Source organism: Podarcis muralis, chromosome 4 (genome assembly GCF_964188315.1).
Source record: "Podarcis muralis chromosome 4, rPodMur119.hap1.1, whole genome shotgun sequence".
NCBI lineage: Eukaryota > Metazoa > Chordata > Lepidosauria > Squamata > Lacertidae > Podarcis > Podarcis muralis.
Window position 1 is genome coordinate 62,218,186 of NC_135658.1, and position 14,741 is coordinate 62,232,926.

Here is a 14,741-nt window from a genome sequence, read left to right on the forward strand (position 1 = left end):
CCTTGTGCCCTCCATCTTTCCCAACATCAGGGTCTTTTCCAGGGAGTCTTCTCTTCTCATGAGGTGGCCAAAGTATTGGAGCCTCAGCTTCAGGATCTGTCCTTCCAGTGAGCACTCAGGGCTGTTTTCCTTAAGAATGGATAGATTTGATCTTCTAGCAGTCCATGAGACTCTCAAGAGTCTCCTCCAGCACCATAATTCAAAAGTATCAATTCTTCGGTGATCAGCCTTCTTTATGGTCCAGCTCTCACTTGGTTAACAAGCTGGCAGCAGACGGTAGGAACAAATAGGCAATTCTTACAGTGTTCTAAGAAGTAGGGTCTGTATTAGGATCTGTGCCTTTTAACTAATTAAAAAATGATCTATAGTTAGGGGTGAACAGTGAAGTGGCCAAATTTGCTGATGACATCAAATTGTTCAGGGTGGTAGAAGCTCCAGAAGTATTACTCCGCATGTCACCCAATAAAGCTGAATGTTGGAAGAGTCAGGACAGACAAAAGGAAATAGTCACACAGCACACTGTTAAACAACAAGATATGGTAATGTCCATCAATTTGTATGGCTTTAAAAGGGATTTAAACAAATTTATGGAGGATAAGGCTATCAATGGTTATTAGCCATGCTGACTATGTATCAGAGGTGGCATGCTTCTGAACACCAGTAACTGGAACTGGAGGTTACTGACAAGGAAAGAAAAATTTGGGTCACAGTGGATAGCTTGAACAAAATGTTCAGCCCAGTGTGTGGAAGCTGTAGTGGAATCCACGTTGGGAATCATAAAAAAAAGCCAATATTCTAATGCCTTTATACAAATTTATGGTGTGTCCACATTTGGAATACTATGTACAGTTCTGGTTGCTGCACCTGAAAAAGGATATTGTAGAGCTGAAAAAAGGTACAGAAAAAGCACAGCCAAAATGATCAAGGGGCCAGAGCAACTCGCCTATGTGGAAAGCTACAATCTTTTCAGTTTTCTTAGTTTATAAAAAAACAGGAGGGCAGTGTCATGATAGAGATGTATAAAATAATGCATGGTGTGTTGAAAATGAATAGGGATAAAGAATTGTCTCACCATACTAGAACTTAGGGTCATCAAAATAAGCTGAATGTTGGAAGGTTTTGGAATAGCAAATACTTTTCAACACAGTAAAAAGTACAGTGGTGCCTCGCAAGACGAAATTAATTCGTTCCGCAAGTCTCTTCGTCTTGCGAGTTTTTCGTCTTGCGATGCACGGTTTCCCATAGGAATGTATTGAAAATCAATTAATGCGTTCCTATGGAAACCGCCTTCAGACCAGGTCCGGGGACTGTCTGTCCCCCGACCTCTTCGGAAGGCTGGGGGGGGGGGAACAAGGACTTTTCTTCCCACCCCCAGCATTTTAAAAAACCCCGGGACAGCGGAGGACTTCTCCGCTGTCCGGCGATCTTAAAATGCTGGCGGGCGGCATTTTAAAATCGCCCGGGACAGCGGAGGACTTCTCCCTGTCCGGGGCGATTTAAAAGCCCCTGGGAAGGCAGGCAGGGGGGACAAAGACTTTTGCCCCCCGCCAGCCTTCAGAAGAGGTCCTGGACCTCTTCTGAAGGCCGGCGGGGGGCAAAAGTCTTTGCTCCCCCCTGCCTGCCTTCCCGGGAGAGCGGAGAAAGGCAGCGCGTTTCTCCGCTGTCCCGGACGGCTTTTGAAGGCAGGCTTTTGAAAGCCGTCCGGGACAGCGGAGAAACGCAGAGCGCCATTCCCGTTGTCCCCCGACTTGGCTAGAAGGCTGGCGGGGGGGAGAAGCCTGCTCCTCCCCGTCGCCAGCCCCACAAACTCGGGAGACAGCGGGAGAGGCGCAGCGCGCCATTCCTGCTGTCCCCCGACTTGGCTAGAAGGCTGGCAGGGGGGAGAAGCCTGCTCCTCCCCGTCGCCAGCCCCGCAAACTCGGGAGACAGCGGGAGAGGCGCAGCGCGCCATTCCCGTTGTCCCCCGACTTGGCTAGAAGGCTGGCGGGGGGGAGAAGCCTGCTCCTCCCTGTCGCCAGCCCCGCAAACTCGGGAGACAGTGGGAGAGGTGCAGCGCGCCATTCCCGCTGTCCCCCGACTTGGCTAGAAGGCTGGTGGGGGGGAGAAGCCTGCTCCTCCCCATCGCCAGCCCCGCAAACTCGGCAGACAGCGGGAGAGGTGCAGCGCGCCCTTCCCGCTGTCCCCCGACTTGGCTAGAAGGCTGTGGGGGGGGGGAGAAGCCTGCTCCTCCCCGTCGCCAGCCCCGCAAACTCGGGGGACAACGGGAGAGGCGCAGCGCGCCCTTCCCGCTGTCCCCCGACTTGGCTAGAAGGCTGTGGGGGGGGGGGGGAAAGAAGCCTGCTCCTCCCTGTCGCCAGCCCTGCAAACTCGGGGGACAACGGGAGAGGTGCAGCGCGCCCTTCCCGCTGTCCCCCGACTTGGCTAGAAGGCTGTGGGGGGGAGAAGCCTGCTCCTCCCCATCGCCAGCCCCGCAAACTCGGGGGACAACGGGAGAGGCACAGCGCGCCATCCCGCTGTCTCCCGACATGGTTTGGAGGCTGGCGGAGGGCTTCCTCCTCCCCCAGCCCCGCAAGCTCCCAGAGCGATGCCAAAGCTGCGCGCAGCTTCGGCATGGCTCTGGGTCCCGTTCTGGGGGAGGGGGAAGCTCGGGCTTCCCCCGCCCCAGCCCCACGCCTGGCGGTGGGGGAATAATTTTCCCCCCTTTATTTCCCTCCGCCCCCCCCGCCAGGCTTCAGAGCAGCCTTCCGAAGCCTGGCGGCGGGAGGAGGTCTCTCCGCCCCCCCGCCAGGCTTCGGAGGAGGTCCGAGGACAGTGGGGAAGACGCGCTGCGCTTCCCCGCTGTCCCGGAGATTTCCCTATGGGCTTTCGTCTTGCGAAGCAAGCCCATAGGGAAATTCGTTTTGCAAAGCGCCTCCAAAACGGAAAACCCTTTCGTCTAGCGGGTTTTCCGTCTTGCGAGGCGTTCGTCTTGCGGGGTACCACTGTATCTGCAAAGTATTGTTCAGCTGAGCTACCCCCGAAGTCTTCACCTTTGGTTCACTGGTATATTGCCTTGTCGATCACGATGTTATTTCAATACCGGTATTCATCAATATGGCGATTTATTGCACAGCCTTAGTGTACTATTGTGCTCATGTCCTGCTTGTGGATTTCCTGTAATCCAGTTGACCATTGTGAGAACAGATTGGTGGGCCAGAGAGGCCTTGGTCAGAACTAGCGGGGTTCTTCTTAAGTTCTTATGTCTTTTTAGTGGGTCATGTCATCCATGGAAATGTGTTACTGCTTTCTCTTTACTCCACTGTGAGGAGTACTGTTTCATCCATCTTCCTACTTCATCTCCCTAATATCACTCCAGCTATTTAAATCCTATATCTCTGACCAAATGAGTCATTTCCACAGTTTCTATTTTTGGGGGGCCTGTATTGATGCTTTTGAATTATGGTGCTGGAGGAGACTCTTGAGAGTCCCATGGACTGCAAGAAGATCAAATCTATCCATTCTTAAGGAAATCAGCCCTGAGTTCTCACTGGAAAGACAGATCCTGAAGCTGAGTCTCCAATACTTTGGCCACCTCATGAGAAGAGAAGACTCCCTGGAAAAGACCCTGATATTGGGAAAGATGGAGGGCACAAGGAGAAGGGGACGGCAGAGGACGAGATGGTTGGACAGTGTTCTCGAAGCTACCAGCATGAGTTTGACCAAACTGCGGGAGGAAGTGGAAGACAGGAGTGCCTGGCGTGCTCTGGTCCATGGGGTCACGAAGAGTCAGAAACGACTAAACAATAGCAACGTATTTCACCCAGTTGTTCACTTATTATTCATGTTGTGCCACATCTAGTTTCTTTGGACTCCCGTGTTCCCCATGCCATCCTTGGATTGCCTCATATTCCCAGACAGAAATAGGGATTCCTTATGCTTCTACTATCTTATTCTTATCCCAGGGTTATTTTCTACCTCTATCTCCGCTGTGTCCATTCTTGACTCTTTATAACATCCCTTTTCTCTTTCATGTTCCCAGTATTTGCACAAGTTCATTTTTGTAACTGTAGGAGGAAGGAAATTGCCTTCAGCCAGCGATGCTGGAGCACAGTTGAAAAGGGACTTCCACTACTATTATGGCCAGCATTAACCATGCTGGAAACTTGCCCTCAAGTAACATTTCACTTCATCTGCCATGACCTAATATGTTTGTTTTTGTTTTCTTTTGGAAATGAATACAGAAAAGTTATATTTAAGGTTAGATGCGATATGTTTCTTGACTCCTATTTAAAATAACTAGGTTTTTTAATCTGTTATAATTTAATTAAGCTACAATTGACACTAGAAAGAGAAAAGGGTAAATTTCAATCAGAAGTGAAATGCAGAGGATTACAAGCATCATATATACCAAGGTTGTGCTTTAAATTGCTCTCATGTGTCTGAGAATAATTCATCAGCACTATGGATGAATACACACTATGTGAACAGAATGTATATTATCTGCAAAAAAACCACCCTTGAAAAGTACTGTTGGTAAACATATTGGGATTAAAAATAGTAACTAATGGACCCCCCTACATATTATTTTGTATGTTTCTTTAATATTTCCTAATTTGCTGGTCTCTAGGGTGATTCAGACAACAATGTTGCAACCCAGCAATATTTATTTATTGTTTTATTCCTTCTTTCTTCCCAGAAGAGATCACAGGGCACCTAGCAACATGAAATGATACAACAATACAAAACAATTAACACATCAGCCAAACAGTTTCATTAAAATAAAAGCAGTTAAAATATCTGGTATGGGTCCAAACACCCATGGGCGTAGCCTGGCTTCATGTTGGTGGGGGGGTTGGTGGGGCAGAACCTCAGTTAAGTATTTTTATTGATTTGCTCTTACTTTATTTAGGGGAGGGCAGGGAAACAAGTTGTTTAAGCTGCAGAGCTAAGCAAAATGTTATTGTGCCAGAATAAACACTGTTGGCTCCTTGTGTCACCTGACAGCAGCTTAGTGAGAATTGGCTGCCAACTCCTAGGGGCTGAGCCCTTTTGCTCACCCAATATTTTGGGAGGGGAGAGGGCTGGGGCTCCCTAATGTCTGAAATAATCAGGAAGTGGAGGAGGCCAAGGGCCCGGTCAGTGGTGGCAACAGCCGCATTGAAACCACCTGTTGTTGCATTTGACTCTGCCCCGGCTCCTCCCGACGTGCGCATTATATCATGATCGGCTCCATCCCAAACTCCTCTCGCAAGTTGGCGCCTCTGATGATAATGCAGGCTTCTGGGGAGGGGATTGTAGCTGATTTGTTTCTCGCTGGTCGCTTTGCTGAGCGAAGCCATGGCTCAACCTGCCCTTGTGGCTTAGTTTCCCCAGACAAATTACGAGTTGTAAACCAGGAACAAGCCTTGTTTACAGTTGATGGTTAGTGAACCATGCAAAAGGTTTAACAGCCTACATTCCTAATGCTTCACTGTGCTGCTTGACTTTGTGAGTTTAAAGTCTACTACTGGGGGCTCTCTCCAGCTGGAGAGTTGAGTTTAGCCCTGTGTTTCTAATCTAGGCACCAAGGCTACAGGGATTCATATTTTTCCTCCCACATTTTTCTTCCCACCCAGGCTGTTGTGGCTGCTTGGAGCCCAGTAAGACCAGCACCGGAAGCTAAACGCCCGATCCTCTGCAGCATTTCCCCTTTGCTTCTATCAGCCTTCGCTGGGGGAGAGAGACAAGGGAGTCAACTGTGAATCATCTAGCCAGGTAAGAAGACCCCCCCCCCCCGAACTGCATTTATTTGTTGTCTTTCAACTTTCGTTTTGCTCTGTACCTGCACATTGCATTTAGATTATTTATTATTATTTATTTTCAATTTGTGTGCAGAAGGGCAGTTTTGTATGTGTATAGGTTCTGTGTGTGGAGAGGGGAGAGTGATTAAAAACGTGTGGGGGCCTGGAATAGGATCATTGACCCCATTTCCCATTTCTGTGCTTTATTGCACATGGATTTCAGGAAGTATGAAGATGGCTACTTTGTGGGGCTTATTGAAACGAAAACAAAAACCGTGTTCCAAGTCGTTTGCTTCCATATTGTGGTTGCCAGACATCATGAAGTGGGGAAATAGTGCTCAGTAGCTCAACTCTGTGAAGTAGTCTAGGATGCCTGTTACTCACTGGTAGAATATTCAACAATGTTTTCAGTTCTTCAGGTGTTACTTTAGTCTCTCACCTGTATATGCCCCCCCTCTGTTTTACGTAATCCATCTAGAAATGAAATAATATCTGTTCTTTGAATTAAGCAAGAAATTCATATTGGAGAACGGTACAATTACATTTTAGGTAACATGAAGGGCACATGCAAGATGACTAAAAGTGGGAAAGAGCCTGTTCTGCCCATCAAAGTCATCATCTACATTGTCACTGAGAGGTGAGGAGAGGTCAAATTGGTAGTTCCTTTTGAGGAAGAATGGCTAAGGTGGTACATAAGACAGTGGCACATAGAAAATTGTGGAGTTTTTTGCCTGTTATTTATTGATTCAGAGAAGTGGCCTGCAGATGGCACTGTTCACTAACTGTACTCTTTCTTTAAACCCAAACATGACATCTGCATGTTGTTTTGCTAAAATTATTATTATTATTATTACTATTTCCCTTGGGATATATTTACTTTGTGCATCCTGAATGACAACTGGAAAGTAGAGTGCCTTCGATATGAAGGAGGGAAAAGGGGAAAAAATAAATCTTAATAATAATAACAACTACAACAACAAGAACCTAGATCTAGTGTTGATTTTAACAGCTATGTGTATTGCATTAGTCATGCTGTTGTGATGGTATACTTCTAAGGGGGCCAGTAGGAAAGTGAAACAGTGCTCCTACACCTTGCTATTATGCAGAAGAGAGAAATGCTGGGAGGCACAACTTTTCTCTTTAAGACAAACTATGCTTGTCAAAACTGCTTCTTCTGTACAGCTATCGAAGGTGCAGAAGCCTGTGTGCTTCTTTGTTCAGTGGCAAGGACTTTGTGGTGCAGTCATGTAGGGTCCACTTCTTTTCCTTCTAAAAGGGGCAGGGGTTTGGGGAAAATAAATGAGAATCCTGTTTATGAACCATATGAGGTTTTAGAATATATTCTTTTTTTCCAGAATGACTTGTGACATCTGGGAGAAACATACCATGAACCAGAATTCAGACCCAATGAATTCAAAGCATGGGGCTATTTCTAGTAGTGTGGGGGCATCTGAGGGTGGGGGCAGGTGGGGGAGTAAAGCAGCCACAGTTTTCTCAATGCGCACCAGCACTCTTGCTCATTTATGCTTAGCTGTGGTTTGGCTTAACATTTATGTGTGAATGAGCCCAAAGTATTTCAAAATCCACCCAGGGCAAAACTCTACAAAACAAACTGTAAAAACAGAACCATTAATGTGTTGTGTTCTAACTCTTAAATTTAGTCCCGTGTCTTTTGCGAACAAAAGTATCTTGCATGGTTTCCACCACACGGTTTAGTTTTGAACATTTCTTGGTTCCCCATCTTTCTGGGCATTCTCTTTTTCAATCTAAAGTTATTGTCGGCCTCTGTCTGTCTTGAGAGACAATGGAGTGCGCCTCTGGGGGTGAGGTCAAACTGCAATGTTAGAAACACCAAAGTGACCTCTCTGGGACGTTTGCTTAGTACACTCACATCAAAGAATAAAAGGCTACAGTGGTGCCTCGCAAGACGAAATTAATTCGTTCTGCGAGTTTTTTCGTCTTGCGAATTTTTCGTCTTGCGAAGCACGGTTTCAGAAAAGTTTTGGAAAAGCTTCAAAAATCACCAAAGTCTTCAAAAACCTCAAAAAAGGCTACCACACCGAGTGCTATGAGTTGCTCCTCGAAGTCAAGTCGCAACTGTATTAACGGTTTTAAGAAAAAGGAAACAAACTTGCAAGACGTTTCCGTCTTGCGAAGCAAGCCCATAGGGAAATTCGTCTTGCGAAGCAACTCAAAAAACCAAAAACCCTTTCATCTTGCGAGTTTTCCGTCTTGCGAGGCATTCGTCTTGCGAGGTACCACTGTATTTCTAAAGAAAGAGTGGCCTCTGCTGACTTCAGCCAAAACAAACCAAAATGGCAGGAGAAAAGGAACTTGCATAATATTGGCTATGCATAAGATTTCCCAAGAGTAATTTTCTGAAATGAAAATACAAATGCATTAAATCAGATGGGGAATCCTGTGTAATACAGCACAGGAAGAGTAAAGTGTTGCTTTTTAAAAAAGAATACTGTGAGGTAATTGCAATGAAATGTCTCATCTGTTTATTTCTCTATCACCACTTTCCCTTTCTCACGCCTTTTGATTTCACTGCCCCAATGTTTTCTTAACCCTTCAGTAGCTCTGTACATAGCTAATGCTTGGGGAGATGAGATGAGCACTGTTCTTTTTAATACTGACAGCTTCGTCTGCAGCAAACTCTGTAGCCTTTAAATAGCATTTACCCAGGGGCACACCATCTTATACTTGGCAGCTTCTTTAAAAGCCAAATGTAAAGGTGTATGTTGCTCCCAGATCTATAGCTGCTGCTGCTTCTCCTTTTAAAAAAATAAGCACAAATATGTTGGAACAACCAGATACAAATGTTATTGAGTAGAACAGCTGATCAAATTGGATTTTTAACCATGTAAAGTTAGGGACAGGGAATTGATAATGAACCTTTGATAATTCATGGCATATTTAACATGAACTATAGTTGATAGCCTGATAAAGTTGATAGCCTTTACTTGGACTTTGTTATTTTAACTCATGTGCAACTACTCATTCTATGTGCCTATTTTATAGTTTTGCTTTTCAGCTTTTATTTTTTTTGTCTGTTGTCAAAACTGTTTTCTCTGTTTTATATACATTATAAAATGAGATAATAAAAAAAACTTTACTGGAAACACGGATGTAACGTGTAAAAACAAAGAAAAAGTAATTAACTATATCTGAGCTCCATCTGGTATTGCTTTCCAGAGAACTAGGGGAAACAATAAGAACTACTTGTCACATTATATTTTTAAAGTCAAAACTGTTGGTTTGTGTTTTTTTTTAGTATAGGTGCCATGTCTGGTGTTATGTGGAAATGTATTTTGAGAAGCAAAAGGCATATTTAATAACGATATTGTGTTTTCCTTCGCAGTAAAATGCAATCACAATGCCACCTTGTACAGAGCAATCATGCAAAATGCTGTTACTGTTCCTTTAGTTAAATGCTTCCTGCTTAAAGTATGTGCACCATTTATTACTTACTACCTCCTCAGCTTGAAGGGGATTTATGATAAAGTGCCACAACAGGAGCTCATCATGATTTTTATTTGGCTACATATAGCACAATAGAAGTATAAAATAATGCCCCCTTTTTCCTGACCTTATTGTTTCATTCTTCCATAAGAAGAAAAACACTATTTATTTATTCATCTGGTTTAATCTTTATTTTAGAAAGATTAAACCATAGGACTTTTTTCAGTCCCTTTGCTGAAAGCTACCTGGGTCAAACTTGATTTTTGAAGTTTGTAAAATTGATATTATCCTGAGCTGTCCTGTATACATTGGGCAGTGCTTTCTACTGCCTCCTTCTATTGTACGTGTTCCCCTGCAGTGAGCCAGCTTCAGAGATTCACCTGACAAAGAGGGAAACAAGTAAAACAAAATTAATCCTCTTTCTGGATGATGCATTGTTTAATATCCAAGTTCAAAATACCTCAACACTCTCTACCTGCTAAATGATACAGTGCAGCAGTTTTGTCATCTGTAGATTTATTCCTGTTCATAAAGTAGCTTGCTTTCTCTCTCATTTGCTGAAACAGGCTGTGTCTCTCAAATATATGCAGCATGATGTATTAGTAAGTGACAGAAACCACCTAGCTGACAACAGCCTCCATTGGCCCAAGTGACCTTTGCTGTCTCAGTGCTTGGCATCTGCTTGAGATAAGGGGATCTATAATTAACATAATTATTCATGTTCCCATGACTGTCCCTCTATTCTGGTCACAACGTCCTTCAGTATCTGGAGAAAGACTTAACACAAATTCAATGGATTTCTAGGCCTGAAGGTTGTACTTGCTGATGTTAGGAGGATGTGTATTTTCTCCCAGATGACTGAAGGTCTGAACTTCTACACATGGTAACCGTAGAGAGTGATAACTGTGCCACCAAAAGCTAATACAGCAGTAGAGAAAACCCTGACTGATTGTCTAAAATGTGTTGAGTAAACAAGAACCCTTGGGGGATAGTTGGAAATGGCAAACAGCCCTGTTATGTCCAAACCCAGGCTCACCGTTCAGCTGCCTCAGATAAACTATGAGCTGTTAACCATAGGGCCAATATTGGTTGCAGATCATTGTTTGTCTGGAGAGAGTCGAACCATGAGCCTGAGTTCAAATGACACTGTAAGCCAAACCACGGTGTAGCTTGACACAGAGCAGCAGCAAAATGATCAGGGAGGATAAAAGCAGCTGCAATCTGCTCTTCAGTAGCTTGCTTGTTGATGTTAAGCCATGGTTTGGTTTAGCATTATGTGTGAACCGCCTCACTGTTTGTCAATGAATTATCGGGTGACTTACCTGTATATTTGCCTGTCTCTACTGCAAGCTCACCTTTGGAAATGCGGCAATAAAGTGTTTAATAGGTATTGTTTCTGTATGAGAATCCACTGCCCCTGAGACGTTTACCTGTTTGATTTTTCAGATTTGTTTAACCTTCCTTGTACTAGGCAAGCAAATAATGTCAAGGTCAGCAGACTCGAAAGATGACAGCAAACTATAATTACAGTTCAGTAAACAGGGACCGTTAGCATGAAGCAAAATACCACAACTCTCTCCCACGCCTTTCCAAGGGACACACAAATATAAATGTTGAGTAGGAGGATTGCACATAAACAAAATGCACGCTGCTGTTAAATTCCTTAACTACTTCCGCAAGTCTATAAATTAAACAACACAATTTTTATTTTTATTTTAAATTACCTGAGTCGCATTAATTCAGATTAATATCGGTGGCTGGCATTTCAGTTTGAGGGGTGGGGCATTTGAAAATGATCACAGAACAATTAAAATCAAAGTGCTTAACGTAGAAAGACGTGACTTATTACCTCCCTTCACACACAGTCTGGAAATGCTAACTTGACCCTTGAGAATTTGCTCTTCTCTGAATAGCTTTCCTATCTTTTCTCCTGCTGGCAATGACATATTGATTTCTGTGGTATTTAGCTAAAGGTACTAGAGCTCAGGTTATGCTGGGGGCGTGGCATTTAAACTGATGTGGACTCATCAGTGATGTACAAACTTGCTTCACCTGAAATATCTACAGTGTGCAATCTTTTTCTAGGTATTACTGAAATATTTACAGTATAATGCAGGCATCAACTTATTCGATTCGAATATTTTCAAAAATCAATATTGTATTCTACTTTTGACAGGGCCAGTTTACTAGTTAGACAGGGACAGAATGTTTCAGTTGTTGTTTGCTTGTTTTTATGCATTTGTTTTTACATTAATATCCCACGTTTCCTCCAAGGAGCTCATGGAGGCATATGTGCTTCTTCCTCTCCCCATTTTATCCTCACAACAATCCTGTGAGGTAGGTTAGGCCGAGAGATGGTGACTGGCTGAAGTGAGCTTCATGGCCAAGTAGTGATTTGATGTTCCAGGTCCTAGTCTAAGATTCATGGACTAAGTTGAGTGTGGACTGAGATAGCATGGATTTGAAGCAGGGCCTTGGATGATGAATTACAACATGGAATAGATCATGCTTTAAGATCTCAAGTATGGAATCATAGAATCACTAAGATTACTTTGAATCTTCTGAGTAACTGATAAAATGGCCCCAGTTCTGCTTGTGCTCCAAAGTCAATGCAGGTAGCTTATCTGGCAGGTGATCTGCTTAGTTTTAGATACACATGTCTGCTTTACCATTGATATTGCCTTCATAACCTTTCTTCTAACAACATCTAATTAGTCTTGCATATTAAAAATGGGTTAAGCATCAGATGAACCTTTTAATTTCCTCAAGTTCCAAGCTGTTACTCATATTATATCATCTTGGCCCACCTTTAATAATTCCTCCTGATCTTTTACATTATTACCCTGGTACTTAAATGTGGTCCTCCTATCTACTCTTTGTGATCTGTTCTCTAAGCTGCACATATGCAGTTCTTTAATTTTACTTCCCAGGTCATAGCCACTAAGCCTTTTATCATTTTAAATTCCTCCCTTTGCATTTTTAAACAAACTTATCAATGTCCTTTTCTACATTCTGAACACTCAGAAGTGTACAACTCTTAATCAAACAGGAGAAAAGGGGAGAAAATGACCTAAAAATTTGTAACTGCTATTTTGTGATGATTAGTCTCCCAATTACCATAACTACTCTTTGATTCACAACCTTCTCAGGCTACATACAATACCTACTGAGATGTAAGTCGTATTGAATTCAGTGGGGCCTACTCCTAGGTAAGTGGAGGTAGGATTGCAGCCTTAAACAGCAGTACTTCAATTTAAGGCTGTTTTCATAAATAAGCTTTGCCCTCAAAATACTTTTCTTAATTGTGTTGTTCTTATGATGATCTGAGTATTCATTAAAGCAACCACAGCTATTAATGTAGAAGGCTCAGTCGGATCACGGGCAGATTGTGTGATGTATCTGGATGGAAGAAGGATGTTCTGAAGGCCTGGCTATAGCATTAAGAAAGATTGTGCTTTTACCTATCTCTCCCATGCTACATTCCTGTCTCCTCTCCAGCTCGATAGACTAGAATGTGTCCCATGTGCAGACTTATAAAGATTTGGATCTCTGCATGATGTGGTGAGCCACAGAACGGTGGATTGAAGCAGCTGCAGTTTGGAGTAGTTAAGTACCCTCAGGCTCTGAATTAGTCCACCCGGCTAAGATGGCCATTGGAGGACCTTCCTGGACAGAAAGGACTATACTAGGGTTTCCCATATGGGTCAAAAACCTTGCCTAAGTGCCAAGGGAGTGGATATATATACAACCAACTTCTCACTAGATTAATGTCTGGAGCTTGCCCATGTCTTCTATGTTCACCAGTGCAGATCACCATGGGTGGGTTTGTCTTATGTGTTTTTCTGTAGATCTTCTCCCAGTTACAGATTTGTTCTGCTGTTATGGGATACATACCTATTCTTGCAATAATTCTGAACTGCTCATTGATGTTGGGTCTTCCCTTGTCCTTGGTTCTGACCCGATTTGCTCATTGACTTCCTGATTCCACATCTTATCTTGGACAGCTGCTTATGGCTCAGCCCTGACAAGCACAACACCATAGCAAGGCATAAAGGGCTGCATGCATACTACACATGTGAAGTATCTCAGGCCAACAATGTTAAATCTGCCTTAAAGCTTTACCTAATGGTAAGTTGTGAGGAAGCATGACATAAGTGCTGTCATACCTGAAACTTTGCAGTCACCAGCTCGTTTCTGATGTTCTGGTACAGCTGGACAATCTATTCCTTATGCCGCCATGGCCTTTGCATAGCTCTTTGGTATCAGTGTGTTTGCTCATGGCATACCTTACGCAAGGCTGAACTCACACAGGAAGTCATATTGTGGTCCTTGCTGTCCAGAAATTTAATTCTGCCCTGTCAGAAACTGTTCCTTTGAGTGACATGAGAGTAGTATTCTTGGTCCACCTCTCTTTCCACCCCCCTCCGTTTTCAGATAAACAAATGATGAAGGCATTAAGCTTTAACCTGGCAACTCTGCTCTGAATTTTATTAGGCAATATTAGACAGCTGAACAACAGATTCCATGCTCTCTGCACACAACCTATTAAGCTACCCTTAATTTTGCTGAGATTTCTGTAATAGTCTCCAAGATGCCTGCCAGTGAGAAAAGGACGCCATAAGGTCATTGAATGACATCTTTTCTTCATTGGCAGTCATTTTCACACTGACTAGAATTAAGGGAGCTATTTTGGTCAGTGACTATTAATATGGATTTAATGGCAAAGAAGCAAACGTTAAGTGTAGGGTTAAGACATTAGCAGTTTTAAATGCTCAACGAAATGCAAAATCAAGCAATATCTGCCCTTGGTGGCCAGCAAAGCAGTTTTCAATCTGGGCAGCACAGTTAGTAGTTTGGTCTACATAGGGTTAGGAATGTGTGCTTTTCAGAATAGAAAAAAAAATTATGGCCACTGAAAGCAACCTAGACCTGATGTTCTAGTTAAGCAACTGATCCTTTCACTGTGTAGAAATTACAGCAGTGGTTCTCAAAAGTACCAGGTGAGATACAGGCTCATTTCCTTCCCAGGGAAGTGGGGACAGGCACAAACTCTTTTACAGACACTTGGATGAGTCTCTTAATTGGGCCAGGAAACAAAATAACCACAAGTAACCATTGTTTTCTCAGGGTCTATTCACATGGCAAGCTGAGCCTGTGCCAGATGGTGAATTTTAACCTATGCTATTCTATAATCATATCAATTGTGATAAGGACAGCACTACATGTGGACCTTAGCCACACGGGGATTTTTACATAGATGCAGGATGACTTAAAGTTGGAGTAGGTTTCCATAAGTTATTTTATTTTATTATTTAACATGATTGTGTCCTACCATTCTATGAAGGTTTCACTTATGCAAGTTAATTCATTTGTCCTCACAAGAAACCTATGAGGTAGGTTAGGGTAAAAGAGGTTGAATGGCTCAAAGTCAAATGGGGATCCAATCCCATATTTTGAAGGTCTAAATCCAATGCTTTGTCTACTACACCAAACTGGTTGTCCTTCAAAGAATTATGA

The 14,741-nt window shown here is 43.4% G+C and overlaps 1 long non-coding RNA gene across 3 annotated transcripts in view; it reads left to right on the forward strand.

Annotated features, from left to right (window-relative positions):
- Nucleotides 1-14,741, forward strand: part of LOC114596200 (uncharacterized) — a 99,568-nt gene that overhangs the window by 6,875 nt on the left and 77,952 nt on the right. For all 3 annotated transcript variants that reach the window (XR_013392621.1, XR_003706461.2, XR_003706463.2), the window contains one exon: nt 5,595-5,733. This is a non-coding gene — a long non-coding RNA (uncharacterized LOC114596200). The remainder of the gene's footprint in view (nt 1-5,594; nt 5,734-14,741) is intronic.